The sequence below is a fragment of the Oryctolagus cuniculus genome, chromosome 2, assembly GCF_964237555.1.
Source record: "Oryctolagus cuniculus chromosome 2, mOryCun1.1, whole genome shotgun sequence".
NCBI lineage: Eukaryota > Metazoa > Chordata > Mammalia > Lagomorpha > Leporidae > Oryctolagus > Oryctolagus cuniculus.
Window position 1 is genome coordinate 42048518 of NC_091433.1, and position 25702 is coordinate 42074219.

Sequence of the window (25702 nt, forward strand, 5' to 3'; positions counted from 1 at the left end):
AAAGCCCAGGCCTGCAGCACTGGCATCCCATATGGGTGCCGGTTTGTGTCCTGGCTGATCCTCTTCCAATCTAGCTCTCTGCTATGGCCTGGAAAAACAGTAGAAGATGGCCCACATGCTTGGACCCCTGCACCCATGTGGGAAATCCAGAAGAAGCTTCTGGTTCCTGGCTTTGGATTGGCTCAGCTGTGGTCATTGCGGCCAAATGGGGAGTGAACCATCAGATGGAAGACTTCTTTCTCTCTCTGCCTCTCCTCTCTGTAATTATGCCTTTCAAATAAACAAATCTTAAAAAAAAAAAAAAAAAAAAACTTGCTGCAGTACAGCCCATGTCCCCCCATCTCTACTTTCCACCAGAACATTCCAGTTAATTGCATTGAATAGCCGAAGTTACCATATGTAGTGTGCAGCATCATGAGTTCGTAAGTTGGTATTTATTGGGCAAATCTGATGTGTCCACACATTGTTCTGGGCACTTTCAGAGATGAAAGGAAATGGACATGGGTTCTTCCCATGAAAGATCTCTCACTTTCCAAAGAATTAGGGCCTAGATGTGGCACTGGAACCCTGGGTGTTGCACTGAGTGGCTCCTTTCTTAGGCTTTAGCTTCCTGCAGAGCCTTGGGATCTGTATGAAGTTGATGATCACTGGCCCATGCCGGGGAAAATGTTTCCGCTGTAGCAAGCACCACACTCTTCATGTCAGCCTCTAGCTCGGACTCCTCCCAGGGCCCTGCATCTTCCTAGGCGAGGCACAGGTTCTTTAGCAGCATCCTGCACAGTTCAGCTCTTGCCTGTGACTGATACTTTTGCATGTGCTGTTGCTTCAGCCAGAATCAGCCTTCCTGGACTTCTGCACTGCTCTGTCACTCATGCTTAAAGACAGAGCTCTGGGTAACCTCCCTGGAAACCCTGCCAGACACAAGTTCAGTTTCCCACCTGTTGTGCTCCTATCTGTAATGAATACCTGCTGTGTCTACCTCTGTGTGCATATATGAGGGTATTTCAAAAAGTACATGAAAAATGTATATTATGAAAAAGTGTGCATAAATTTAAGATTTTTTGCAAAATAAACTTTTTAAAAAAATTTGAGAAGCAGCAAGAGAGAAAGAGAAAGAGAGACTTCTCGTCTGCTGGTTTACTCCCCAAATGCCTGCAATGGTTGAGTCTAAGCCAGGCTGAAGCTGCGAACTGAGTAGCTAATTTAGGTTTCTCATGTGGGTGGCAGGGACCCAATCACTTGAGCCATCACCACCTGTTGCCTGTAGGGTGTGCATTAGCAGGAAGTTGGAGTTGGGAGTAGAATCCAGACACTCTGCTATGGGATGTGGGCATCTTATTTGCTAGGCCAAACACCTACCTGAAACTTAATTTTTTTTTTAACAGACAGAGTTAGACACAGAGAGAGAGAGAGAGAGAGACAGAGAGAAAGGTCTTCCTTCCATTGGTTCACCCTCCAATGGCCACTACAGCCAGCGTGCTGCACCTATCTGAAGCCAGGAGCCAGGTGCTTCCTCCTGGTCTCCCATGCAGGTGCAGGGCCCAAGCACTTAGGCCATCCTCCACTGCCTTCCTGGGCCACAGCAGAGAGCTGGACTGGAAGAGGAGCAACTGGAACAGAATGCGGTGCCCCAACCAGGACTAGAACCCAGAGTGCCAGTGCCGCAGGCGGAGGATTATCCAAGTGAGCTGCAGCACTGGCCCCTGAAACTTAATTTTAAATTTTATTTTCCACCACTTTATATAAGTGCCTGTGTACATGTCTGCTATGCATGTATGTATAGATATGTAATATTCACAGTGAGCATGCCTAAAATACTATGTGCCTGGTACTCTTCTGCTCTCTTGTCACCTTTGAATTCCATCTCCACTGCTGGTCCATGAGTGATGCTAATAACTTGGTCACAGCATCAGGAACTGGCAAGAACTAGAATTTGAGCTCAAGCCCCAGAGCCATGTGCCAGAGCAATGCCACCCTGCTGGCCCTTGGCTGTCATCACACTGTGTTACAACCACTGATGTCATTCCTGGTCACCCTCTCTTGATTCTTGGCCCCTTGAGTGCAGGGGCACATTGTGTGAATCTATGAATGACAAAGATGATGATAAATTCAGTGAGACACAAAATTCATTGCTTTTCTTTTTTCTTTTTTAAGAATTATTTTTATTTATTTGAAAGAGTTAGAGAGACAGGTATAGCCAGAGAGAGAGAGAGAGAGAGAGAGAGAGAGAGAGGTCTTCCATTCTGCTGATTCACTCCCCAAATGACCGCAGTGGCTAGAGCTGAGCTGATTTGAAGCCAGGAGCTAGGAGCCACTTCTGGGTCTCCTACACGGGTGCAGGTGCCCAAGGAGTTGGACCATCTTCTACTGCTTTCCTAGGCCATAGCAGAGAGCTAGATCAGAAGAGGAGCAGCCAGGACTTGAACTGGCACCCATATGGGATGCCAGCACTGCAGGTGGCACTTTAACCCGCTGCACCACAGTGCCGGCCCCCATTCACGGCTTTTCTTTCAAGAGGCTCACAGTCTTCCCTTTCTTAACAAAATGGATTTAGGGCTTCTAAACAACCCTAGAAATACTTATATTATTCCAACTTTATGGGTAAGAAAAATGGGGTGCAGAAAAGTAATGTGCCAAGGTTCACAGCTGGGAAGCACTTGCAGGAGTTCAGACCCCAGTGGCCTGGCTCCAAAGCCTATACTCTTAATTTCTACAATGGATTCCCCTTTAGCATCCTCACTGGACAGAGCAGACACAGAACAAGAGGCAGGTACAAACACCTGAGCAGCTAGCGAGGACGGGGAACCAGTCAGCAGCTTGGGAGAGGTGGGAGTCAGCGCTACTCAGCAAGGCTGGATGGATGCCTGTCCTAGTAGTGGAGGGATGGGGAGGGGTGAAAACTGAAAAGCAGATGGGGGTCTGGATAGCACCATTCGAGCTTGGAGCTCATTCGCAAGCAGCTCTTCCCTGCTCTGTAAAAGGGGCCTTCGCTGATTTTGTGGTCAGGGAAGGTTGCATGGGATACGTGTTTGGGGCATGGGGGGATGCATTTTGGTTGCTCACCGAGAGGCAACAGCAGAGCAGCCAGCACCCTCCTGCCGTCCTTTTTCTTGTCCCAGCTGTCCACTTGCCATCTGCGTAGCTCTGTGACAGGCGCTGTGAATCACAGGATCGCCTGAGTCACTCATTTCCTCTCCGAGGAATCAATAATGCCAAGCTTCACAGAAGCAGGCAATCAGGTTTGAATGAGGAGTCACAAAGATTGAGCTCTGGCTCTGCGTTCCCTGCTGAACTGGCACTGCTGTCGGGCCAGGCTTGCTGCCAGCTCTCAGCTTGAGCTTTTGGGCCATCAACCCAGAGTTCTGGCTCCTTGACTTTCATCTGGATTTGATGTTCAGACTGCAGACTCAGCCAGAGGCATGGTGGGCCCGAGAGATCATAGTTTTGGCTCAGAGGGGGAAAGTTTAAAATATGAAGATGAGTGTGTACTGATTAGCTTGTGTCTTCAACCTCTGAGACAGGCCTGTCCTTTATTTCACTCACAAGTGCTAATAGATGTCCTGAAAGTAAATTTACTGTTTTCATATCCCAGAACTACCTTCTACAGCTATGACGCACAAAGCCTTTGAATGCAATAGAAAAGTCAGAATGCCTCTGGTATATCAGACTATGTGGCTAAGCAGAGGCTGTGGCCCATCTCATCCCAGGGTGCCCTGTCATCTTCCTGTCCTAGTCCCTAGCCTACATTCTGCCGTGATGGACTCACACTTAGTCTGCAGCCCTGGCGGAAGAGATCCTTAGAGTCTAGGAGTTTGGGGCATGTGCCCTGGAGCCAGACTGCTTGGGCTCCTGTTCTAGCCTCATTCTTCCTCTCTGTCCAGATGATCGCTTGGGAGAGCGCCTGGCACATAGGTAGGCAGTGCTGTTGAAGTGTTCACCCTCCAGGGCCTCCCTAACAGGGTCCCTCCTCTCTGCTCAGTCTTAATGACCACATCGTTTGTCTGTGTTCTAGGATCTGGGCCATCCCAAGGCCAGGCTTCTCACCTTCATGCCTGTGGCTGGAGATAATCATTTCGGTGTTGTGGCTTTTCAGCAGCCTGAACGAATGGTAGGTATTCTCCCCTCCCCATTCCAAGAATGCTGCCAAGGGTGTCCTTGGCGACTTTGGCACTGTGGGGGTAAACAGAGAGGCCAGAACTAAGGCACCCACAGGCATTTGGAATATCTCCCCCATGCAGAATCATGTCGCAGACAAAAAGTCCCAACTGAGAGGGGGAGAACTGGGCTGACCATGAAGGGAAGGAGGTTTTGTTGTTGTTGTTTTAATTAATTATTTATTTATTTGAAAGTCAGAGTTACTGAGAGAGAGGGAGAGACAGAGACAGAGAGATCTTCCATCTGCTGGTTCACTCCCCCAGATGACTGCAATGGCCAGGACTGGGCCAGGCTGAAGTCAGGAGCCAGGAACTCAATCATGGTTTTATACATGGGTGCAGGGACTCAAGTACCTGGGTCATCTTCCGCTGCCTTGTCAGGCTCATTAGCAGGAAGCAGGATTGGAATTGGAGCAGCTGGGACGTGAACCAGTGCCCATATGGCATGGCAGGGGTTGCAGGTGGTGATTTTCCTCACTGTGCAACGCCAGCCCTGAAGGGAAGGTTTTGAAAGCTGTTTGAGTGCCTGGGAAGAGGGCACAGGTGTGCAGGTCCTGCAATAGTGGAGACCAGGACCCCAGTCCTTCCCACTGCATGGACCTCATGGCAGAAGTGGTACCTAAGGAAGGGTGTTCATTAAGCACTGGTCCTGCTGCTAGCCTTGGAAAGATCTGGGAATGGGGCTGAGCCACTGCTTTCAAGGGACTTGTGTGGCTTTTTTTTTTTTTTTTTAAGAACTATTTATTTTACTTCAGAGTTACACACACACACACACACACACACAAAGATGAGAGAGAGAGAGAGAGAGAGAAAGAGAGAGAGAGAGAGAGAGGTCTTCCATCCACTGGTTCACTTCCCAGATGGCTACAATGGCCGGAGCTGTGCCAATCCGAAGCCAGGAGCCAAGAGCTTCCTCTGGTCTTCCCATGTAGGTGCAGGGGCCCAAGAACTTCCACTGCTTTCCCAGGCCACACCACAGAACTGGATCAGAAGTGGAGCAGCTGGAACTCTAACCAGCACCCATATGGGATACCGGCACTGCAGGCAGTGGCTTTATCCACTACACCATAGCAATGGCCCCTTGTGTGGCTTTTGGCACCGAACATCTAAACAGTGACCTGAAGGGATCAAAAGGTCTTTTAGAATGTTCTAGACTGGCCACATCACCTCTCTGGTCCTAGGGAGAAGGTTACCATTCCCCTGCACTCCGACCAGTGTTGGGATTGAATTTCCTGATTGGAAGTGGCTCTGAATGAATGTAACAGTTCAGAAACAGAAAACGGCATGGCCTTAACCCCTAGTGAAGTGAAATTCCCTGTGTGCCCTGCCCATGGAATTGGCAGAGCTAAGTATGGAATATTTGGTGAGGAGGCAAATGCTGGTAGGACCTTGACATTTATCCGGGCATGATTTACCTACCTTGAGTAATGGCTGTCCTGGCTGTTTCCTGAGCAATTAAAACACATTCAAATGAGCTGTCTTGGAACAAAAACTCAAAAGGGATTCGTGACTGCAGGTTGGCAACAAGTTGAATTTATAACTCACTAGGCTCACATTGTTGGTTGCTGGAGCAACCAGGCATTTTGCTTTGTTCTACCATGGCTGGATGGGAGTGTCCAGTCTGAACCTGGCTCACGAAGCCCCACCTAGTGTGATAAAGGTTAAAGACAAAACCCCAAAGTCTTGCTTTGCCTGTTGATGTCCATTTCACAAAGCTGCCCTGCGCCTACAGTTTTAGACCTTGCTCAGAATGAAAGTTATTTAGGCTGTTATTTTTTTTCCCTGTCTCAATTACTTGTGGTTATTTACACAGGGATTATTCAGGTGAACTAAATCTAGAGATAATCGAGAAATGTTCCTTTAGCTGTTGGTCTCTGCTGTTTCCCTCCCCACACTTCAAAGGCTTCTTTTTAGCTTATAGATTTTATTTATTTCCCCTCCCAGGACCCCCAAGAATTCATCCTTGACTTCTCTCCATGCTCTTTTGTTTTTTATTTTGCTTCTAATTATCTTTTAGAGAAGTGTGAGTATCTGAAACTGATCAGAAGGTACAAAGTTCCCATGTATCTGCCTTGCGCAGCCTCTTGCCTTATCAGGGCATGTACCTGGCCTGGGCTACAATGGTGGAACCTGTGTAGGGGCACTGTTAGCACCAAGTCCGTAGTTCACGTTGGGGTTCACCTTTGCTCTTGTGCGTTCTGTGATCTCCAGCAACGATAGCATCAGGCAGAGCGTTTTCACCTCCCTAAAATCCTCTCTGTTCCGCCTGTTTGTCCTTCCCTCTTTCCTAACCTTGGCTGCTACTCCTGTTTTTACTGTTGCCACATTTTTGCCTTTTCCAGAATGTCACATGGTTGCATTTTTTTTTTTTTTTTGGACAGGCAGAGTGGACAGTGAGAGAGAGACAGAGAGAAAGGTCTTCCTTTGCCGTTGGTTCACCCTCCAGTGGCCGCCGCGGCCAGCGCGCTGCGGCTGGCACACCGCGCTGATCCGAAGGCAGGAGCCAGGTGCTTATCCTGGTCTCCCATGTGGGTGCAGGGCCCAAGGACTTGGGCCATCCTCCACTGTACTACTGGGCCATAGCAGAGAGCTGGCCTGGAAGAGGGGCAACTGGGACAGAATCCAGCGCTCCGACCGGGACTAGAAACCCAGGTTACCAGCGCCGCAGCCAGAGGATTAACCTAGTGAGCCGCAGCGCTGGCCTGGTATGGGTTTTGATAGCTGCAAAAACCATTTGGGGAAGAATTATGGAAATTGGACTATGGGATTGGCTCATAAGTGATATTAACACTCATGAAGACTGTTATTATGGTTTATTAGGCATGGCTGGACTAATTTTCCTTATGGAGACTGTCCTGATTTATTTTTTTAGTTGCATGCTAAAGTATTTAGAGATAGAACATCATGCATGCAATTTACATTTAAATACTTTAACAATAAAGTGAATGCAAGAGAATAAAATCTGGAAGAACAAAATTATTTATTTATTTGAAAGAGAGATGATAGCGGGTGAGAAGTTGAGAGAGAGAGAGAGAATATCTTCCATCTGCTGGTTCACTTCTGAAATACTTGCAACAGCCAGGGTGGGCCAGGCCAAAGCCAAGGGTTGGGAACTCAGTTTGGAAGTCCTGTGTGGGTGGCAGGGATCTGAGTGTTTGAGCCATCACCTGCTGCCTCCCAGGGCGTGCATTGGCAGGAAGCTGGAATCTGGAGCAGAGCCAGGACTTGAACCCAGGCACTTCCATATGGGAAGTAGGCTTCCCAAGTAGCATCTCAACTGTTACACCATATGCCCAACCCATTATATCTTTGTTGGTTGTTCCAACCCGAAAGGTAGCTGTACTGTAGTCCATGGGTAAAGAGACAGGTCTTAGGCCAGCATCGGCGTCCCATATGGGAGCACCACTTCAAGTCCCGGCTTCTTTGCTTCTGATCCAGCTCCCTTTGAATGCGCCTGGGAAAACAGTGGAAGGAAGCTCTAGTACTTGGGCCCCTGCCACCCACGTCAGAAACCTGGATGGAGATCCTGGCCCTTGGCTTCAGCCTGGCCCAGGCCCAGGCCCAGCCATTGCAGTGAACTGGGGAGTGAACCAGTCTGTGGACGATCTCTCTCTCTCTCTCTCTCTCTCTCTGTCACTCTGCCCTTCAAACAGATAAATACATTTCAAGAGAGCGAGAAGAGAGTTTCTGAACTGTATGATCTTGGCCCAGGTCCTTTGCCTGTCTGTGCCTCAGCTTCCTCAGCTGTGAGGAATATTAGTAAATCCACCACACAGGATAGCTGTGAGGACAAATGAGCTCTTACACATTAAGAGCGTAAAAAGAGGCTGGTCATAGTGGCCACTTGGTGGGTGAACCAACGGAAAAAGGAAGACCTTTCTCTCTGTCTCTTTCTCTCTCTCCCTCTCACTAACTCTGCCTGTCAAAAAAAAAAAAAAAAAAAAGAAAAAAGAAAAAGAAAAAAAGAAAAGAGGTCCTGGCACATAGCAATGAGACAGTGTTAGCTGTTGCTGTAGCTGTTCTTGTTGTTGAAGTGTGTGTTCCTACAGCTGTTGGGTTGGCATGAACAGATAGAATCGTGCCCTTCTCGGGTTTTCTGGTGTGTTGCTAGTGGCCACAAGAGCTGCATGTTCCTTGGAAGCCATTTTTTAGTTCTTTCCACTACACTGGGAACTGTCCCAGCCCCTATTTTAAGGGCTGATGATGAGGGCTAAGGCCCAGAAACATTTGCTGTTACTGCTTGTAATGGGGCTTTTGGGTTCCTCTCCCATTAAAAATCCAAAGTTTTAAGTGAAGTTAAGTAACAGGTGATTGAAGCTACTCCTAAGCCTAGAATCTTCTGGCAGGAAGATTTAACTTTTTAAATTAGGAATACTGGGCTAGAAAATGTTTTTCAATGAACAAACACAACAGAAGATGCCTGTATAACCATGTCTCTTCAAGCAAGTCTGATACATAATGATTAAGGACCATTGTTTAACTTTGTCACTAACAAACTTTCTAGTAAACAGGATTTTGTAAGTCTGTGTCAGATTTTCAGTTGGAAAAATATTTTACTTCAGTTAATATTACAAATGGCTTTATTTTATATTGTTCTATATTATTTTTGATTTTGGATCTTTAGTAGCAATTAATAATTTTTTTTTGTTCCTGTCTTCTCTCAAACACTGGGAACACTGGATGTTTGGAAGCTATCAGGACTTGCTCACCCATTATAACAGCCCATTTTATTGCAGATTGATTCTAGGGTAAACAGAAATCTTCAAGACTAAATGGATGTATATCAGAGAAGAACAAAATTAGGTTAAATTGTACCACTGTGAGTAATTCTGAAAATCATTCCTCTTGCAAGGCCAACAGTACCCAAGAGATTTAGATATTAGAATGCTATTTTGATGCTGCCATATCATGATTCATAAAGGTAAAACATTTAAAATATATGTAGAAATGATGTTTATTTTTATTTTTAAAGAAGATTTGTTTATTTGAAAAGCAGAGAGACAGAGAGGCAGGGAGAGAGAGAGAGAGATCTGTCTGCTGATTCACTCTGCCTGTGGCCACAATAGACTGGATTGGGCCAGGCCGAGGCCAGGAACCTGGAACTCCATCTGAGTCTTCCATGTGGGTGGCAGGGGACCAAGAACTTTTGCCACCTTCTGCTGCCTTCCCAGGTACATTAGCAGGGAGCTGGATGGGAAGTGGAGCAGCCAGGGCTCAAACTGTCACTCATATCGGATGCCAGTGTCACAGGTGGCAGCATAACTTGTTGTGTCACAACACTGGCCCCTAAGTAATTTTTTTAAGATTTATTTATGTATTTGAAAGTCAGAGTTATACGGAGAGACGAGAGACGAGAGGCAGAGAGAGAGAGAGAGAGAGAGGTCCACCATCCACTGGTTCATTCCCCAACTAGCTGCAATGGCCAGAGCTACGCTGATCCAAAGCTAGGAGCCAGGAGCCTCCTTTAAGTCTCCCATGTGTATGCAGGGTATCAAGGACTTGGGCCATCTTCTGCTGCTTTCCCAGGCCATAGCAGAGAGCTGGATTGGAAGTGGAGCAGCCGGGTCTTGAATTGGTGCCCACATGTAAAGCCGTCACGACAGGTGGTGGCCTAACCTGCTACGCCACAACACCAACCTCCTAAGTGATTTTTAAAACCTGACAATAAATTTCAAGTACTGTGCTACACTGTTTTACGTGGGATATCATCTTTTCTTCTCGCAGTCACTCACGGGTCTGCCTGTACCTGTCTTTCCCTAGCAGGGCACTGAAACATGGACAAGTCAGATCCCTGGCCAAGGTCACATCAACAGCTGTGCTCAAGGCGTGATTGAAACTTAGAATCAGTGGTTAATTCTTCACCCAAACAGGAGCCTGGAACTCTCTCCACATCTCCTGCATGGATGGCGGGGACCCAGCTGCTTGAGCCCTCACTGGCTTCCTGCCAGGATGTGCATTAGCAGGGAGCTGCAATTGGAAATGGAGCGAGAGCTGGAACCAGGCACTCTGATATGGATGAGGGCATCCCAGGTGGCGTCTTAGCTACTGTACTAAGCAGCCACATGTTGACATTTGAGCAAATCCAAGTAGGCATAATTATTTTCCTCCTTATCTCATATAAAGGTTAGCAAACTGTAAACATCATTGTGCTCCTTTGTTCTCTCACCTGCACCCACCCCCAAGTCTCTTTTCTTTTTAATCCAGGAATCTTGCTGTATCATTATATAGAGAACTTTCTTATTCTTTCTTTGTAACTTCATAGAATTCCATGCTGTATACCTACCACAGAGTACTTAACCAGGCTCCCATAGGTGGATACAAGGATCGTCTCCACTTTCTACTTATACCACAACAAATAGATTTATACAATATGATTTTTTAAAATTTATTTGACAGGTAAAGTTTTTCAGGCAGTGTGAGAGAGAGACAGAGAGAAAGGTCTTCCTTCCGTTGGTTCACTGTCCAAATGGTAGCAATGGCCGGAGCTATGCCGATCCAAAGCCAGGAGCCTGGAACTCCATCTGAGTCTTCCATGTGGGTGGCAGGGGACCAAGAACTTCTGCCACCTTCTGCTGAGTCTCTTCTCAGTCTTCCATGCAGGTGCAGGGGCCCAAGGACTTGGGCCATCCTCCACTGCCATCCCAGGCCATAGCAGAGAGCTGGACTGAAAGAGGAGCAACCAGGACTAGAACCCAGCGCCCATATGGGATGCACGGCAGGCGGAGGATTAACCTAGTGTGCCACTGCTGCCGGCCCCTACAATATGATTTTTGTAGATGGGTACAGCTTCACAGAGTTGGTAAATGGTAGGGCCACAATCCTGAGATTTTTGACTCAAAAGAGAGGTACATTTATTTTTTTAACAGCTATTGCAGATTTCTCTCCAGACTTGTGTTCTGCAGATGGTTCTAGATTTATTTCCAGGGTCCTGTTGGTGGCAAAGTCAATGGAGAAGAGTGGCTGGGGATACCTGGCTGACTCCCCTCTGTGGTCTCCAGCAATGCAGGTCTGGCTCCAAACTTGCCTGTCCCATCAGCAAAGCAGACGCCTGGCAGGCAGACAACCCCAACACTGGGGAAGGCAACATAGCAATCGCTGGTACCAGGAGCTAGAGCCTTGGGGGTCTTATACTGTGCTCCATGCAGCTGGTCAGAGTCTTCCTTTCTGCCACCTTGTATTTGTCTCTGAGGAACTGGAAGGACTTTGTGCAATGTCAGCTTAGCTAAATTGGAACATTTCATAGATACACAAGAGTACTGTGCCCAGAAGGGCTCATGGTTATGGTTGCTGTTGGAGAAAGCAGTGTGATATGTGAGAGGCAGAGGTGTAGCAGCCAGGGCACTTTGAAGGCCATGGATGGCAGAGGCAGTTAGCAGTGCCAGTGGATTCCACTTTGCTCTCATTTTTTTCTTCTGGATTCTTTTCAACATCCAGCTCTTCTCTCCACTGCTGTCTGTACTCACAGCTGTGATCCAAGCCCACCACACCATGCTGTGCTGTGAGCTCACAGAGGTGGAGCCATGAGGAGCACACAGCCTTCTATAGTTTTGATTCCAGACCCCAGTGTGGCTCCTGGCTTTGGCCTGGCCCAGCCCTCACTATTGCAGGCTTTGGGAAGTACTCAAACCAGGCACTCTGATATAAGATGCATGTAGCCCAAGCAACGTCTTAAACTGCTATGTCAAATGCCTGCCCCCAGAGCAGACACTCAGACTCCTGGAACAAACTTTACTATCCATAGTAAAAGGTGAAGAGAATAAGGATTAAGTCAGAGCTGACAAAGTCTGAAAAAACATAAAAAATGAACAGATTTTATCAATAAGGAGGAACCTTACCTTAGGGAGTATTTGCCCTGAAACTGGTGTGGTATGATGTCCTTGTGATTAGCAAGGCATTTACAGATGTTGTTTATCTCATCTTTTTATGATCACTTTAGAGTTTGTTTTGTGCGTGTATGATACTGTTCATGGTGCATTGGTAAGTATACTATCAGAAGCATGGGTTGAACATTTTTTGCTGAATAGAGGGGCGTGGTTAAAACACTGGTGAGCACTGCTGGGGACTAAGACTGACGTGTCCGATACTCCCCAGCTTAGGAAGAAGCAGAGTGTGCGTGGCACAGCTTGGACTCTGCAGTTAGAGACTACAAAACACCGATGGTTCTACTTTTTATGACGTGGGACACAGTTAAAGAAAGGATTGCCTTTGACAAATTCAAGTAAGTATTTTCATTTCGACTGTTAGGAAAAATTCACTCCAAACCCAGTTTCTAGGAAAAATAGGACTAAATCTAAGACTTTCGCTTTTACCTGATTCAGCATCTGAATAGCAACTCAGTATTGCTAACCTGTTGATGTTTTGGAAATCAAGAGAGAATTTTGTTAGAGTATTTAAGGTGTACAGTGTGTATTTTTGAGCGTGCTTCACAGAGCTAAAGTTTTCCTTTGTTCAGGAACAGAAGCATCCCTTGGGCTGTCATAGATCGACGGTTCATAGCATAAAATTTTAAAAGTGTATTTTATTCAGAAAATAGTCATATTTAGTGCTCTAAGTTATTTTAAAACTTTGTAAAAATCCACACAGGAAACAGAAAAGGAAACAGGGTGTAACTGTGGACTAAACTGTGCTACAGTACAGATAATCCCCTAAATCTCAGCGAGTTGACGCTACAAAAGCTTTCTTTAAAATCCACAGTGCGTGTCTAATGTGGCTTGTCGGGTAGAGCTCTGCTCACTGAGATCTCTCGGGGACTGTGTGAGGACCTTTGAACCTGTGAATAGGCTCCCTTGCCTGGTAACAGGCTCTTTGCTGATGTGATTAAGTAGGAGATCTTGAAATGGGGAGATTATCTTGGATTATCCTGGTAGGTCCAATGTAGTCACATGAGACTATACAAAAGGAAGGCAAGAAAGTCAAAGACAGTGGTAGTAGGAGATGTGACCACAGAAGCGAGAGGTTGGATGGACGTGAGGAAGGGGCCCCGAGCTAAGCTAAGCAGGGAATGGATTCTTCCCTGAAGCCTCCAGAAGGAACTGGCCCTGTTGACACCTTGACTATAGCCTAATGAGTCTGCTTTTGGCCTTTGACGTCCAAAACTTTCAGATGAGAGATGTGTGTTGTTTTAAGCCGCAACGTTTGTCGTCATGTTATGGCACCAATAGGCAACTCAGAGACCTGAGTCCCATCTTGACAAATGCTTTTGTGACTGCTAAGGCGGAAAGTGGGAAAGTGGTGAAGTATGCATTTGTTCTTCAAGCTTCAACTAGAAATCACGCACGCAGTCTCTGCTTATATTTTTTGGCTAGAGCGAGTCACACAGTCACCTTGACTTCAGAAGAGGTGGGGAGTGCATGGCGACCACTGACCTGGAGGGAACTGAGGGGTGGGGTCTTAGTGAGTGGCTAGGGACTAACATAGCAAGAGCAGAATGTTAAAGGATGTGACTTAGGACAGCAAAGGTATGACTCACTCATGGAAGCTCAATAGGTGACTGAGGGCACACAATCAGGACTGAAAAAAAGAACGGTTCAACAATTTCCTGAGTGAATTTGGGGAAGACATTGGTGAATGTGGCAGTGGCTCATGCGCAGAATCCCAAAGACAGGAAGATTCTACCTCCCCAGGGCCCCAAGGAGTAAGGAGAGACAGTTTAGTCCTGACATGAGGAGAAGGGAGGCTGAGGAGCAGGGCCAGGGACTCAGTGCAGTTCCCAGGCTCCCTGGTCAGGTGGCTTCTGGCTGGCTTTGGCTCTTGATAGGAAATTGGTGGTAGGAGGAGCCAGGCTATTTCTCCTGCTCTTCTCCTTGGGCAGGGACAGGGACTGCCTCTGCTCTTGTCTGCCAGGTGACCCTGACTCCAGGAACTCCCCCTTTTCCTTCATCTCTCCAGTGAGGGGTGGGAGTAATTTGCAGTTTTGCTAATCTGTGAGTTGCTCATCAGTGAAACCAGTTTCCTGTGTTGGAATTCCTGGCTGGACTCTTGCTGAAGCGCTGAGTAACCCAGAATCTGACCAGTATGGCTCACAAGGGCCAGCTCTGGACAAGGGAATGTTCTTGTGGTTTTAAGCAGTAGGTGGGAAGACTTGTGAAAGCTGCACACACCAACAGGACCAGGGCAGAGTGGATAGAGTTCCAGGTTTGCCAGGTGCAGTGCAGGGCTGCCTCATACAATAATATAGACTGGATAATAATTCTTTGTTGTCAGAGTTGTCTTGTGCATTGTAGGATGTTTGGCAATATTTGGAATATATTTAAAAATTACTCATTGTTTATCTGAAACTCAAGTTTAACTGGGTGTCCTGCATCTTTGTTTAATAAATCTGGCGGCCTTCCTAGAGAATGAGCTCATGTTGAAAGCTGTGTTTCAAGCTGGACTGTGCAGGAATAAATATACAAGTAGGCAGGGATGGTTTGGGGAAAAATTAGGCACTGGAATCAGATCTTGATTCATATCAGTTATTAACTAACTGAGGCAGTTAGGAAGCATGTATTAGTTCAATCGGAGAAATTAGGGGAGTGATGGCTCAGAAAAATGCCTGTGTGGGGCCAGCACTGTGGCACAGCAGGTTAAAGCCCTGGCCTGAAGCGCTGGCATCCCATATGGGCACTGGTTCAAGTCTTGGCTGCTCCACTTCTGACCCAGCTCTCTGCTATGGCCTGTGAAAGCAGTAGAATATGGCCCAAGTCCTTGGTCCCCTGCACCCACATGGGAGACCTGGAAGAAGCTCCTGGCTCCTGGCTTTGCATTGGCACAGCTCTGGCGGCCAACTGGGGAGTGAACCAGTGGATCTAAGACCTCTCTCTCTGTCTCTACCCCTCTCTGTAACTCTGCCTTTCAAATAAATAAAATAAATCTTAAAAAAAAAGAAAAATGCCTGTGTGTGAGTTTGTTTGTATGTGTGTGTGTGCATATGCACACACATAAAGATGAGTTATTGGCTGGTGCCATGGCTCACTTGGCTAATCCTCTGCCTCCAGCACTGGCACCCTGGGTTCTAGTCCTGGTTGGGGCACCACATTCTGTTCCAGTTGCTCCTCTTCCAGTCCAGCTCTCTGCTGTGGCCTGGGAAGGCAGTGGAGGATGGCCCAAGTGCTTGGGCCCTGCACCCACATGGGAGACCAGGAGGAAGCACCTGGCTCCTGGCTTCAGATAGGTGCAGCGCGCCAGCCATAGCAGCCATTTAGGGGGTGAACCAACAGAAGGAAGACCTTTCTCTCTGTCTCTCTCACTGTCTAACTCTGCCTCTCAAAAAAAAAAAAAAAAAAAAAAAAGATGAGTTATAGAAATTACCTGAAATAATGACAAATGCTAGAGAAGTATTCTCAACTATTTGGGAGCCTAGCAATGGTGAACTGCTACCTGTTTCTTGAGCACAATAGTGGGAGACAAAAGTATCCTCCAAAGATCAAATGTCTGGCACTGGGATTGTAGTGCAGCTGCCTGGGATGCTGACATCCCATAATGTAGTGCCAGTTGGAATCCCAGCTGCTCTGCTTCTAATCCAGCTTCCTGCTAATGCAGGAGGCAGCAGATGGTGGCTCAAGTCCTTGGGACCCTGCCATTCACATGGGAGACCTGCATGAAATTTCAGGCTCCTGTCTTTGACCTGGCCAAACCCACACAGTTGTTGCCATTTGGGGAGTGAACTAATGGATGGTGTCTTTCCCTCTCTCTCTCTCTCTCTCTCTCTCTCTCTCTCTGTGTTATTTTGCCTTTCAAATGAATTAAATAAATCTCTTTAAAAAAAAAAAAAAAACAGACCAAATATCCAAACTTGGTGATCTGTTTCAATCAGTGGTTCTCAACTGGAGGCACTTGTGTCCCCAGGGTCTATTTGGCAATACTTAGAGATGTTTTTGACTGTCACGAGTGGTAGAAGGTGCAGTTGACATCAACTGGGTGGAGGCCAGCTGAACATTCAGCAAGGTACAAACCATTCCTCAAAATAATGAATTATTTAGCGCAAAAGATCATTAGTGGCCGGTGCCGCGGCTCACTAGGCTAATCCTCCGCCTTGCGGTGCCGGCACACCGGGTTCGAGTCCCGGTAGGGGCACCGGATTCTGTCCCGGTTGCCCCTCTTCCAGGCCAGCTCTCTGCTGTGGCCAGGGAGTGCAGTGGAGGATGACCCAAGTGCTTGGGCCCTGCACTCCATGGGAGACCAGGAGGAGCACCTGGCTCCTGCCTTCAGATCAGCGCGGTGCGCTGGCCACAGCGCGCTGACTGGCGGCCATTGGAGGGTGAACCAACGGCAAAGGAAGACCTTTCTCTCTGTCTCTCTCTCTCACTGTCCACTCTGCCTGTCAAAAAAAAAAAAAAAAAAAAAAAAAAAAGATCATTAGCGCCACTGTTGAGAAACCCTGCTGTAAATGCATCTGGAAAGCCAGCAGTTGGCGCACGTCCTGAAAAGCCTCTGCAGAATGTGTCCCTCTGGGAGTGAAACCAGATAATAGGGCAGAAATCCCAGGAGGACAGATTCCAAACTGAAATGGAAGCAATTGGCCCCACGTTTGTCATCCTCTTTCTGGGATTTAGCCACCTATGCAGATAACAGTCCTCACTATGTGGGGTACGCATGGCGTTGCTATCCCTGTGTGTATTAGTGTATTTGGTGTTGCTATAACAGAATACCTGAGGCTGAACAGTTTATATGTACAAGAGGTTTATTTAGCTCACAGTTTTTGAAGCTGGAGGTGCAAGATCTGGCAGCTGCATCTGTTTGGCCTCTGGGAAGTGTTCCCTTGGCTGCATCACAATACGGTGGAGAAATCGAAAGGGAACCAAGGGGCCAAGTGCTTTATAACATTCAAATTTCAGGAGAGCTAACCAGGGTCATTGAGAAACTACCTTAATCCCTTTATTTCATTTATTTTAAAGGCAGAGTTACAGAGAGAGGGGGAAAGATAGAGAGATCTTCCATCTGCTGGTTCACTCCCTAAATGGCTGCAATGGCTGGGGCCAGGCCAGGCTAAAGCCTGGAGTCAGGAGCCTCATCCAGGTCTCCCATGTGGGTGCATGGGCCCAAGCACTTGGACCATCTTCCACTGCTTTCCCAGGCACATCATCAGGGAGCTGGATTAGCAGCCTCTGTAACTCTAATGGTGCCCATGTGGGATGCTGGCATTGCAGGTGGTGACTTAACCACTATGCCATAATACTGATCCCTACACCTCACCTCTTACAGATCCTACCATGCAGCAGGTTAAGCCATCACAGCATCATATCAGAATACTGGCTTGCCACCCAAATTTTCCACTTCTAATCCAGATTACTGCTAATGTTCTTAGGAGGCAGCAGATGATGGCCTGGGTGCTTTGGAGACCTGGATAAAACTCCTGGCTCCTGGCTTTGGCCTGACCCAGCTCTGGTTGTTGCAGTTATTTAAAGAGTAAATCAGCAGATGGAATCTCGCCCTCCACATCACTATGCCTTTGAAATAAGTACATATATAAAATCTTTTAAAAAAGATTCCACCACCTGTCACATCATCACCCGAGCTTCCAGAACATGAGCCTCTGGGGGATGCACTACATGTAAGCCATAGCATGGTGCGCATGTAATCAGTATTCCTACATGTTTTAGCCAAACCATTGTTCCTTCAGTGTGATTCATTTCAGCATAAATCAAGAGGTGGATATACGGGTGGCAATGTGGTTCAAGTTCAAGGAGTTCATTTTGGGAAGCTGTAAGCTAAACCAGTCCAAGAAGCTATTAGAGACATGGATGAAAACCAAGGGAATTCTCAGTTCTTGGCAGAGGCAACCAAGTGTATTTATCAAAACTCTGTCAATTCCAGAGGACAGAAAAACAACTGGGTTGTTCTTGGGGTAGCTCATGGTCCTAGAGGAGGAGCTGCACTGTAACAGAGCTGCCTCCTGGACTCGCTCACTCTCTCCATCCATTTCTCATTTCTGGCATCACTTTGCAGAACAGCTTTCTCTACATGGTCATGGGGAAGATACCAGGTGGCAGCCTAAATGTCACATCCTCCCAACATAGAACTTGTCTTTTCCACTATGCATATGTCAGACTCAGGAAAAGTCCCTGTTTACTCCTGGACCATGCACTGGTTCTGGGGACAAGGGAGCTCCGACTGGCCAGGCCTGTGTCCCGGACCTCCCCTTGTCATCAGGAATGAAGTAATGCATTCAAACAGTACATGTGGAAGGAAGAATGCTTTTTCTGGGACCACATTACTGGGGCTCTAGTACTGACATTTCTTGAATGTTGCAGTTGGCACTTGACTGCTGGAAGGAGCTAGACTTGGGAGAATTTTTATCCCTGGTGTTGCAGGCCAACTTGGAGACTGTTTGGCTAAGGATCCAAACCTTTTCAAGTGGGGAAATTATCCTGTGCTCCTGGAGCCTTTCCTATCAGAGAATCATGGAAATAGAATCACCCGGTAGGAAGTCACTGCTATATGTTGGTTGATCAATGTCTTCTCAGTACTGATACATGTGGGTAGTGCACAGTACTCTCTCTGCAGGCCCCCTTGGGCTGGTGGCCTTCCATAGTCATTGGAGTCCTGTGAGAGGAGCAGCATGACCTCTGGAATCCCATAGACTGAATTCTGCCCCAAGTCTACCGTTCCTGGCTTGGATCCACTGGACCCCACTAAACCCCACCTTCCTCATCTGTGGAGTGGACCAATAATCCCACCTCAGGGCTTGTCAGAGTATTAAATGAGACAATCTGTGTATGGTGTCTGCATACAGTGGATGTTTCCCCTTCTTTCCTCTCTCCTCCTTGTAGATTTTTTGCCTGCCTTTCAGAGAGATGTAAAGATGCTGGATTACTTTAAAGTTCAGCAATATATAACTCCACTTGTAGGAACATTTTTGCACATTGAAAAGAACACTCAGCTGATATAGATGTAAATATTTAAGAAAATATAACTTTAAAATATGAGACATGACACATAATAATTTGGTTAGTAAACTAAGCTAATCATTATTCAATTTTTATGTTGCCCAACAAAATAACTTTAGATCTAAAAGGACACTAAAAGTAAATATTGAATATATTAAATAGACTTCCACTGACTTTGCCCCCCTCCTTCAAGAAGTCAAATGCTCTTTTCATACCGAAGTCTTGAAATGGGTATAACATTTCCTTTTTTGGTGGCTGCACTATTGGTAGCTTGTAAATGCTAACTTGTAGGCCTTCCTGACAGTGCACTGTCCCAAGTTGCTGAGGATAAGGAGCCTGGAACCTCACCAGAGCAGTGCTATTTGAATAAATACTGTGGGGAAAGCACCTGGAGAACTGACCATTGCCTAGTCACAATCATTGCTCCCAGCACAAGCAAGAGTGGAGATTTATACCTCAGAGTCAATGCAGAAGAAGTCCTTGCAACCTGAAATTTTAAACTGTGTACTAGTCTTGGCCTGCATTTGGCCTATCTAAAGGAAAAAGCACAGATCCCATTGCAGCTGAGTTAAATCTTTGGAGTGTTGGTTGGCACACATGAAATGAAATGGACAATAGAGCTTGACAAGTTTGATTTACCTACAGGTTTAATGTTTCTTGTTTCAATCCACGGAAGGCTCAGATGGAGCAAATAGGCAGAGGAAAAGGCAAAGTCCCTTTCTTTTTTGGAGCTGAGACACCTTTCTTCTCCTGCCCTGGGACTTTAGAACTCTTGGCTCCCTGGCCTTTGGACTCCAGGACTTGGACCAGCAGTTGGGAAACCTTCAACTTAGTCCAAGTCACAGTACTGGCATCACAGGGTCCCCAGCTTGCACACATCCTGTTGTGGGACTTCTCTGCTGCCATAATCACATAAGTCAATCACCCTAATAATCCCCTCTTATCTATCTATCTATCTATCTATCTATCATCTATCAGCTCTTATTGATGTATGTCTCTCTTTTTTTTTTATTTGACAGTAGAGTTATAGACAGAGAGACAGAGAGAAAGGGGTGTATATCTCTTCACACAGAAAGCAAGTCCTGGTGAATATCTTGATGTTCCATTATTTGTCTCAAGGTCAGGAGAAATATTTTCTATACATGTTTGGGATTTGAAAACTTCTATTTGGAAGAATCCCTATGAAGGCTTTTATGAAAGATATCTATAACCATACATGTGTCAGCCATAGATAAAATTTGAAAACACTAAACAGAGAGAAAAATAATCTTATATAAAAGTCTTGGGATTCATTTCAATAATGATTCATTTGAATTCCCCTGTAACCCTGTGAGAGCCTGGGTGGACACATCACTTCCCTTCCCCTGGGAGGGGAGGCTCCCTGTCCTGCCTGCGCTTACCTGGGCCAACTTGTGGCACAGCCAAGTCTGCTTATTTCTTCTCTCTTCTGCCTCCAGAATATGCTTAATGCAATATTTTCTTTTTCTGTTTTTTTTTTTTAATTTAAGATTTTTAAAATTATTTATTTATTTATTTTCATTTTATTTGACTGGCAGAATCCCAGAACGAGATCTTCCATACCCAGCCAGTTCACTCTTCAATTGCCCACTGTATCTAGGATCAGGCCAGACCAGGATGAAGCCAGGAACCAGGAACTCAAATCAGGTCTCCCTTGTGGGTGGCAGGGACCCACATATATGAGCTGCCATCTGCTGCTTCCCAGGGTGTACATTAGCAGGGACCTGAAACAGGCACCCTGGTATGGGATGTGGGCATCTCAAGTGGAATCTCAACTACTGTTCCCAACACCTGCCACTGCAGTGGTTTTTATTTTAAATTTCTATTGCTGTGTAACAAATACCATACACTCAGTAACTTCAGACAACACTGGCTTGTTAGCTCCCAGTTCTGTAGGTCAGATGTCTAGCATGGCATGGCTGGGGTGTCTACTCTGGGTGTCACAGGGGTGAATCAAGGTATCAGCTGGGAGGACAGTGACGGTGCCTTTGGAGAATGTAGTTCCTCGCAGTTGCAGGCCTGCAGTCCTTGTGTCATTGCTGTCAGCCAGGAGCCACTCTTAGTTGCTGGCGACTGTGTGTTCTTCGTCATCCTTTTATCTTCAATCCATGGAAACTTTCCTGTGCTACTGCTGCTGCTGCTGTTGCTTCTTCTCCCTCCCCCACTTTTTTTTTCCTTAAAGATTTATTTATTTGAAATGCAGAGTTACAGAGAAAGAGAGAGAGACAGAGAGAGAGGTCTTTCATCTGCTGGTTCACTCCCCAAATGGCCGCAGCAGCCAGGGCCGGGCCAGGCTGAAGTCAGGAGCCTGGATCCAGGAGCTTCTTCAGGTCTCCCACCTGGGTGGAAGGGCCCAAACACTTGGGCCATCCCTCTGCTGCTTTCCCAGGCCATTATCAGGGAGCTGGATCAGAAGTGGAGTAACTGGGACTCGAACCAGCACTCATAAGGGATGCAGGCATCATGGGCAGCTGTCCCCTTTCCTGTGCTTCTGTCCACTGCCCCCTTCCTCTTGTGCTGTCAGCCAGAGGAAGCTCTCCTCTCTTCAAGAGCCTGTGTGACTGGGTCGGGCCCATCTGGATGGTCTCCCGACTTTAAGACCAGCTGTGCCGTAGGACATCCTGTCATCACAGGAGCGATGCATGGGAAGGGTGGGGGTCTTGGTGATTCCTTAGAGCTCTGCAGGTCGCTGGGGTCTGCCTCTTCTCACAGTGGTGTTTGCAGACTGTTGCGTGAGAACAAGCTGACACCTCACGGAGAGTGAGGATTCTTTAGTCGCACCCCAGACCTTGGAGTCAATTTCTGGGAGCACTGGGCCTGGGAATCTGCACTTTATACAAACTTCGCGGACGGTTGTGATCCTCCCTGGAATTTGAGAAGCTAGAATTGGAGATTGGTGTTTCATCAGCCTGGGTTGGAACACAGCCTCCTGACCACATGGTAGGGTGTGCAGCCCACATGTCCCCAGGGAGGCCTGTGCACTGGCGTCCCCAGCCTCTGCAGCTCAGTCCCCCTGCAGGAATTGCCCTCCTGGGAAAGGAACTGCCTTGTCTGAGGTCGTGTCCTCTTACCAGGAGCAGCCCATTCCTGTGGACTTGTCCATGAGCGGATGCGGAGACCTGCCTCTTCTTGCTTCAGGCAGAGGCATACCTGCAGGGCCGGTGCAGCCCGTCACCTTCTCAGGCCTGTGCAGCCCAGGTCGTCTCAGAACCTGTTTCAGAGACTCTTACCTAAGATGCACACACAATGTGTTTGCCCTGAATATAACCCTACTGTTCGACCCAGCCATCCCACTCCTTGGAATTTACCACGAGAATGGGCTGCTCCTGGTAAGAGGACACGACCTCAGACAAGATTTACCCAAAGGAATTTAAATTGGCAAACAAAAAAGCGGTCTGCACCCTAATGTTTATTGCAGCACAATTCACAATAGCCAAGACCTGGAACCAACCTAAATGGCCATCAACGGTAGACTGGATAAAGAAATTATGGGATATGTACTCTTTAGAATACAACTCTTTAGAAACAACGAAATCCAGTCATTTGCAACAAAATGGAGGAATCTGGAACACATCATGCTGAGTGAAATAAGCCAGTCCCAAAGGGACAAATACCATATGTTCTCCCTGATCGGTGACAACTGACTGAACACCAAAAAGGAAACCTGTTGAAGTGAAATGGACACTATGAGAAACGGTGACTTGATCAGCATAGCCCTGACTGTTAATGAACAACTTAATACATTATCCCTCTTAGTAGTTTTTTTTTTGTCTGTTCTACTTAATATGACTGGTTTACTTCTGTAATTAATACACAGTTATTCTTAAGTGTTGAAATTTAACTGAAATGTGATCCCTGTTAAATATAAGAGTGGGAATAAGAGAGGGAAGAGATGTACAATTTGGGACATGCTCAAGCTGACTTGCCCCAAATGGTAGAGTTAGAAACATACCAGGGGACTCCAATTCAATCCCATCAAGGTGGCATGTACCAATGCCATCTCACTATTCCAAGTGATCAATTTCAGTTCACAATTGATCATAATGAAAGGACTAAGAGTCAAAGGGAGCACATAAACAAGTCTAGTACCTGCTAATACTAACTGATAGAATAAATAAAGGGGAGAGTGATCCAACATGGGAAGCGAGATACTCAGCAGACTCATAGAATGGCGGATGTCCTAAACAGCACTCTGGCCTCAGAATCAGCCCTAAAGGCATTTGGATCTGGCTGAAAAGCCCATGAGAGTATTTCAGGCATGAAAAGCCAAGACACTCTGGCAAAAAAACAAAAAAACAAAAAAACAAAAAAAAAACCTAAATGAAAGATCTCTGTGAGTGAGATCCCAGTGGAAAGAACAGGTCTTCAAAGAAGGAGGTACCTTTCTCTGAAGGGAGGAGAGAACCTCCACTTTGACTATGACCTTGTCTAAACAAGATAAGAGTTGGAGAACTCAAGGGGCTTCTATAGCCTTGGAAACTCATGACTGGTGCATAGGGATATTACTGATGCCATAAACAGGAGTGTCAATTGGTAAAGTCAACAACAGGAGTCACTGTGCACTTATTCCTTATGTAGGATCTCTGTCCTTAATGTGCTGTACATTGAGACTTAATGCTATAAGGAGTACTCAAACAGTATATTTCGCTTTGTGTTTCTATGGGGGTGCAAACTGTTGAAATCTTTACTTAATGTATACTAAACTGATCTTCTGTAAAAAAAAAAAAAAAAAAAGAAGAAGAAGAAATTATCAATTCCCAACTTGACTCTCACTGGGATTAAACATGACAATAGATCTGATCTGATTTCATCATCATTTAAAAAATCATCTATTATTTTTCACTTTATGTTTCTGTGTGGGAGCAAACTGTTGAAATCTTTACTTAATGTATGCTAAACTGATCTTCTGTATATAAAGAGAATCGAAAATGAATCCTCATGTGAATGGAAGGGGAGAGGGAGTGGGAAAGGGGAGGGTTGCGGGTGGGAGGAGCGTTATGGGGGGGAAGCCATTGTAATCCATAAGCCGTACTTTGGAAATTTATATTCATTAAATAAAAGTTAAAAAATAAAACACAATGTGTTTGCGATCCAGCTTGGTAACTCCCTCTCGCGTTATATCCCAAACCTGTTTGCTGCTTTCCATCTCCACCGCTGGCTCATCCAAGCCACCATTTCTCTGTCTTGGTCCCCCGCAGGAGCCTCCTAAATGCTGTCACTGCTATGACTCCCCTCCCACTCCGATCCCCAGCATCTGTGCAGCAGCTGCAGGAGCACTGACCGCCCCTGTGCTGTCCACTTCCTCCATGAAGCAGAGCTGGAAGAGCCAGGGGTTGTGTTCTCAGGCTGTGATTGGTCACCGCTGTATCTGCAGCAGAGTAAACACCAGTAGATGCTTGTTGAATAAAGGAATAGATGAAAGCAACAAACACCCATGGCCACAAGAAGACAGACACAACCAAACTAAAATTGGATCAGGGGCGGATGTTTGCCCTAGTGATTAAGATGTCCTTGTCCCATATCAGAGTGCTTAGGCCGTTCCTGGCTCTGGCTCCTGATTCCAGCTTCCTACCAGTGTGATCTTGGGAGGCAGCAGTGACAGCTCAAGCAGTTGGGTCCCTGCTGCCTGTACAATTGAGTGCCACCTGGATTGAGTCCCTGGCTTCTGCCCCCTGCCCCAGGGGGTAACTGGCAGGTGAAAGCCTCCTTTCTCTTCCAAATAAATAAAATATTTTTTTAATTGGAAAATGGATCTTGTGCTTTTCCACAAAAAACTAGGAATATGGATCATAAAGTTGCTTTCATATCAAGATTTTCTTCTGAATGTTTCCTCAACATCCAGGATTTGAGATTAGTCTCGGTAAATACCAGGGAAAGATATTTTTGGTCTTTGGGTCGTTTTGGAGCCTAATACACAACAGTCATGTCTTTTCTTTTATGTAACAGTTGAATTCCAGCTGTATGAGATATAACATTAATATCTACAGAGGAGACTTGGGGCTGGGACTGTGGCGTAGCGGGTAAAGTCACCGCCTGCAGTGCCGGCATCCCATAGGGTGCCAGTTTGAGACCCGGCTGCTTCACTTCCGATCCAGCTCTCTGCTATGGCCTGGGAAAGCAGTAGAAGATGGCCCAAGTCCTTGGGTCCCTGCACCCACATGGGAGACTCAGAAGAGGCTTCTGGCTCCTGGCTTTGGATGGGCCAAGCTCTGGCCATTGTGGCCATCTGGGGAGTGAACCAGCAGATTGAAGGCCTCTCTCTGCCTCAGCCTCTCTGTAACTCTGCCTTTCAAATAAATAAATTTTTTTTTTAAAAAATGAAACTTTATTCTCCCAGTGACTGACAAAATTACTGGTACATTTCCTGGTTGGGAAGGAGAATAATTTCTTGATAAATCTAATTGAGAACTTTTAAGTAGACATGTGAGTCACCTTCTGCATAACTCTAAGTTTCAATGTAGGCTTGCTGGGTTTATTTTAAGTGCAGGCTATTTATGTTCTCTGACGTCATTTTTACTGATAGTTTCCTTTTTGGAAACAAGTACCTTGGCTGCGGTGATTGGTGAGGAACATGGTACGCACTCCCCGAGCGAGTCATTCCTACAGCAGCTCAGCAAAGGGCAGCTTTGTGATACAGTGCAATTTTGGAATGGCTATTATTAA

The 25702-nt window shown here is 46.4% G+C and overlaps 1 long non-coding RNA gene across 1 annotated transcript in view; it reads left to right on the forward strand.

The window, feature by feature from the left end:
• LOC138848444 (uncharacterized) overlaps positions 1–25702 on the forward strand; it is a 31421-nt gene that overhangs the window by 458 nt on the left and 5261 nt on the right. The window contains exon 2 of the long non-coding RNA XR_011386231.1: positions 4013–4108. This is a non-coding gene — a long non-coding RNA (uncharacterized lncRNA). The remainder of the gene's footprint in view (positions 1–4012; positions 4109–25702) is intronic.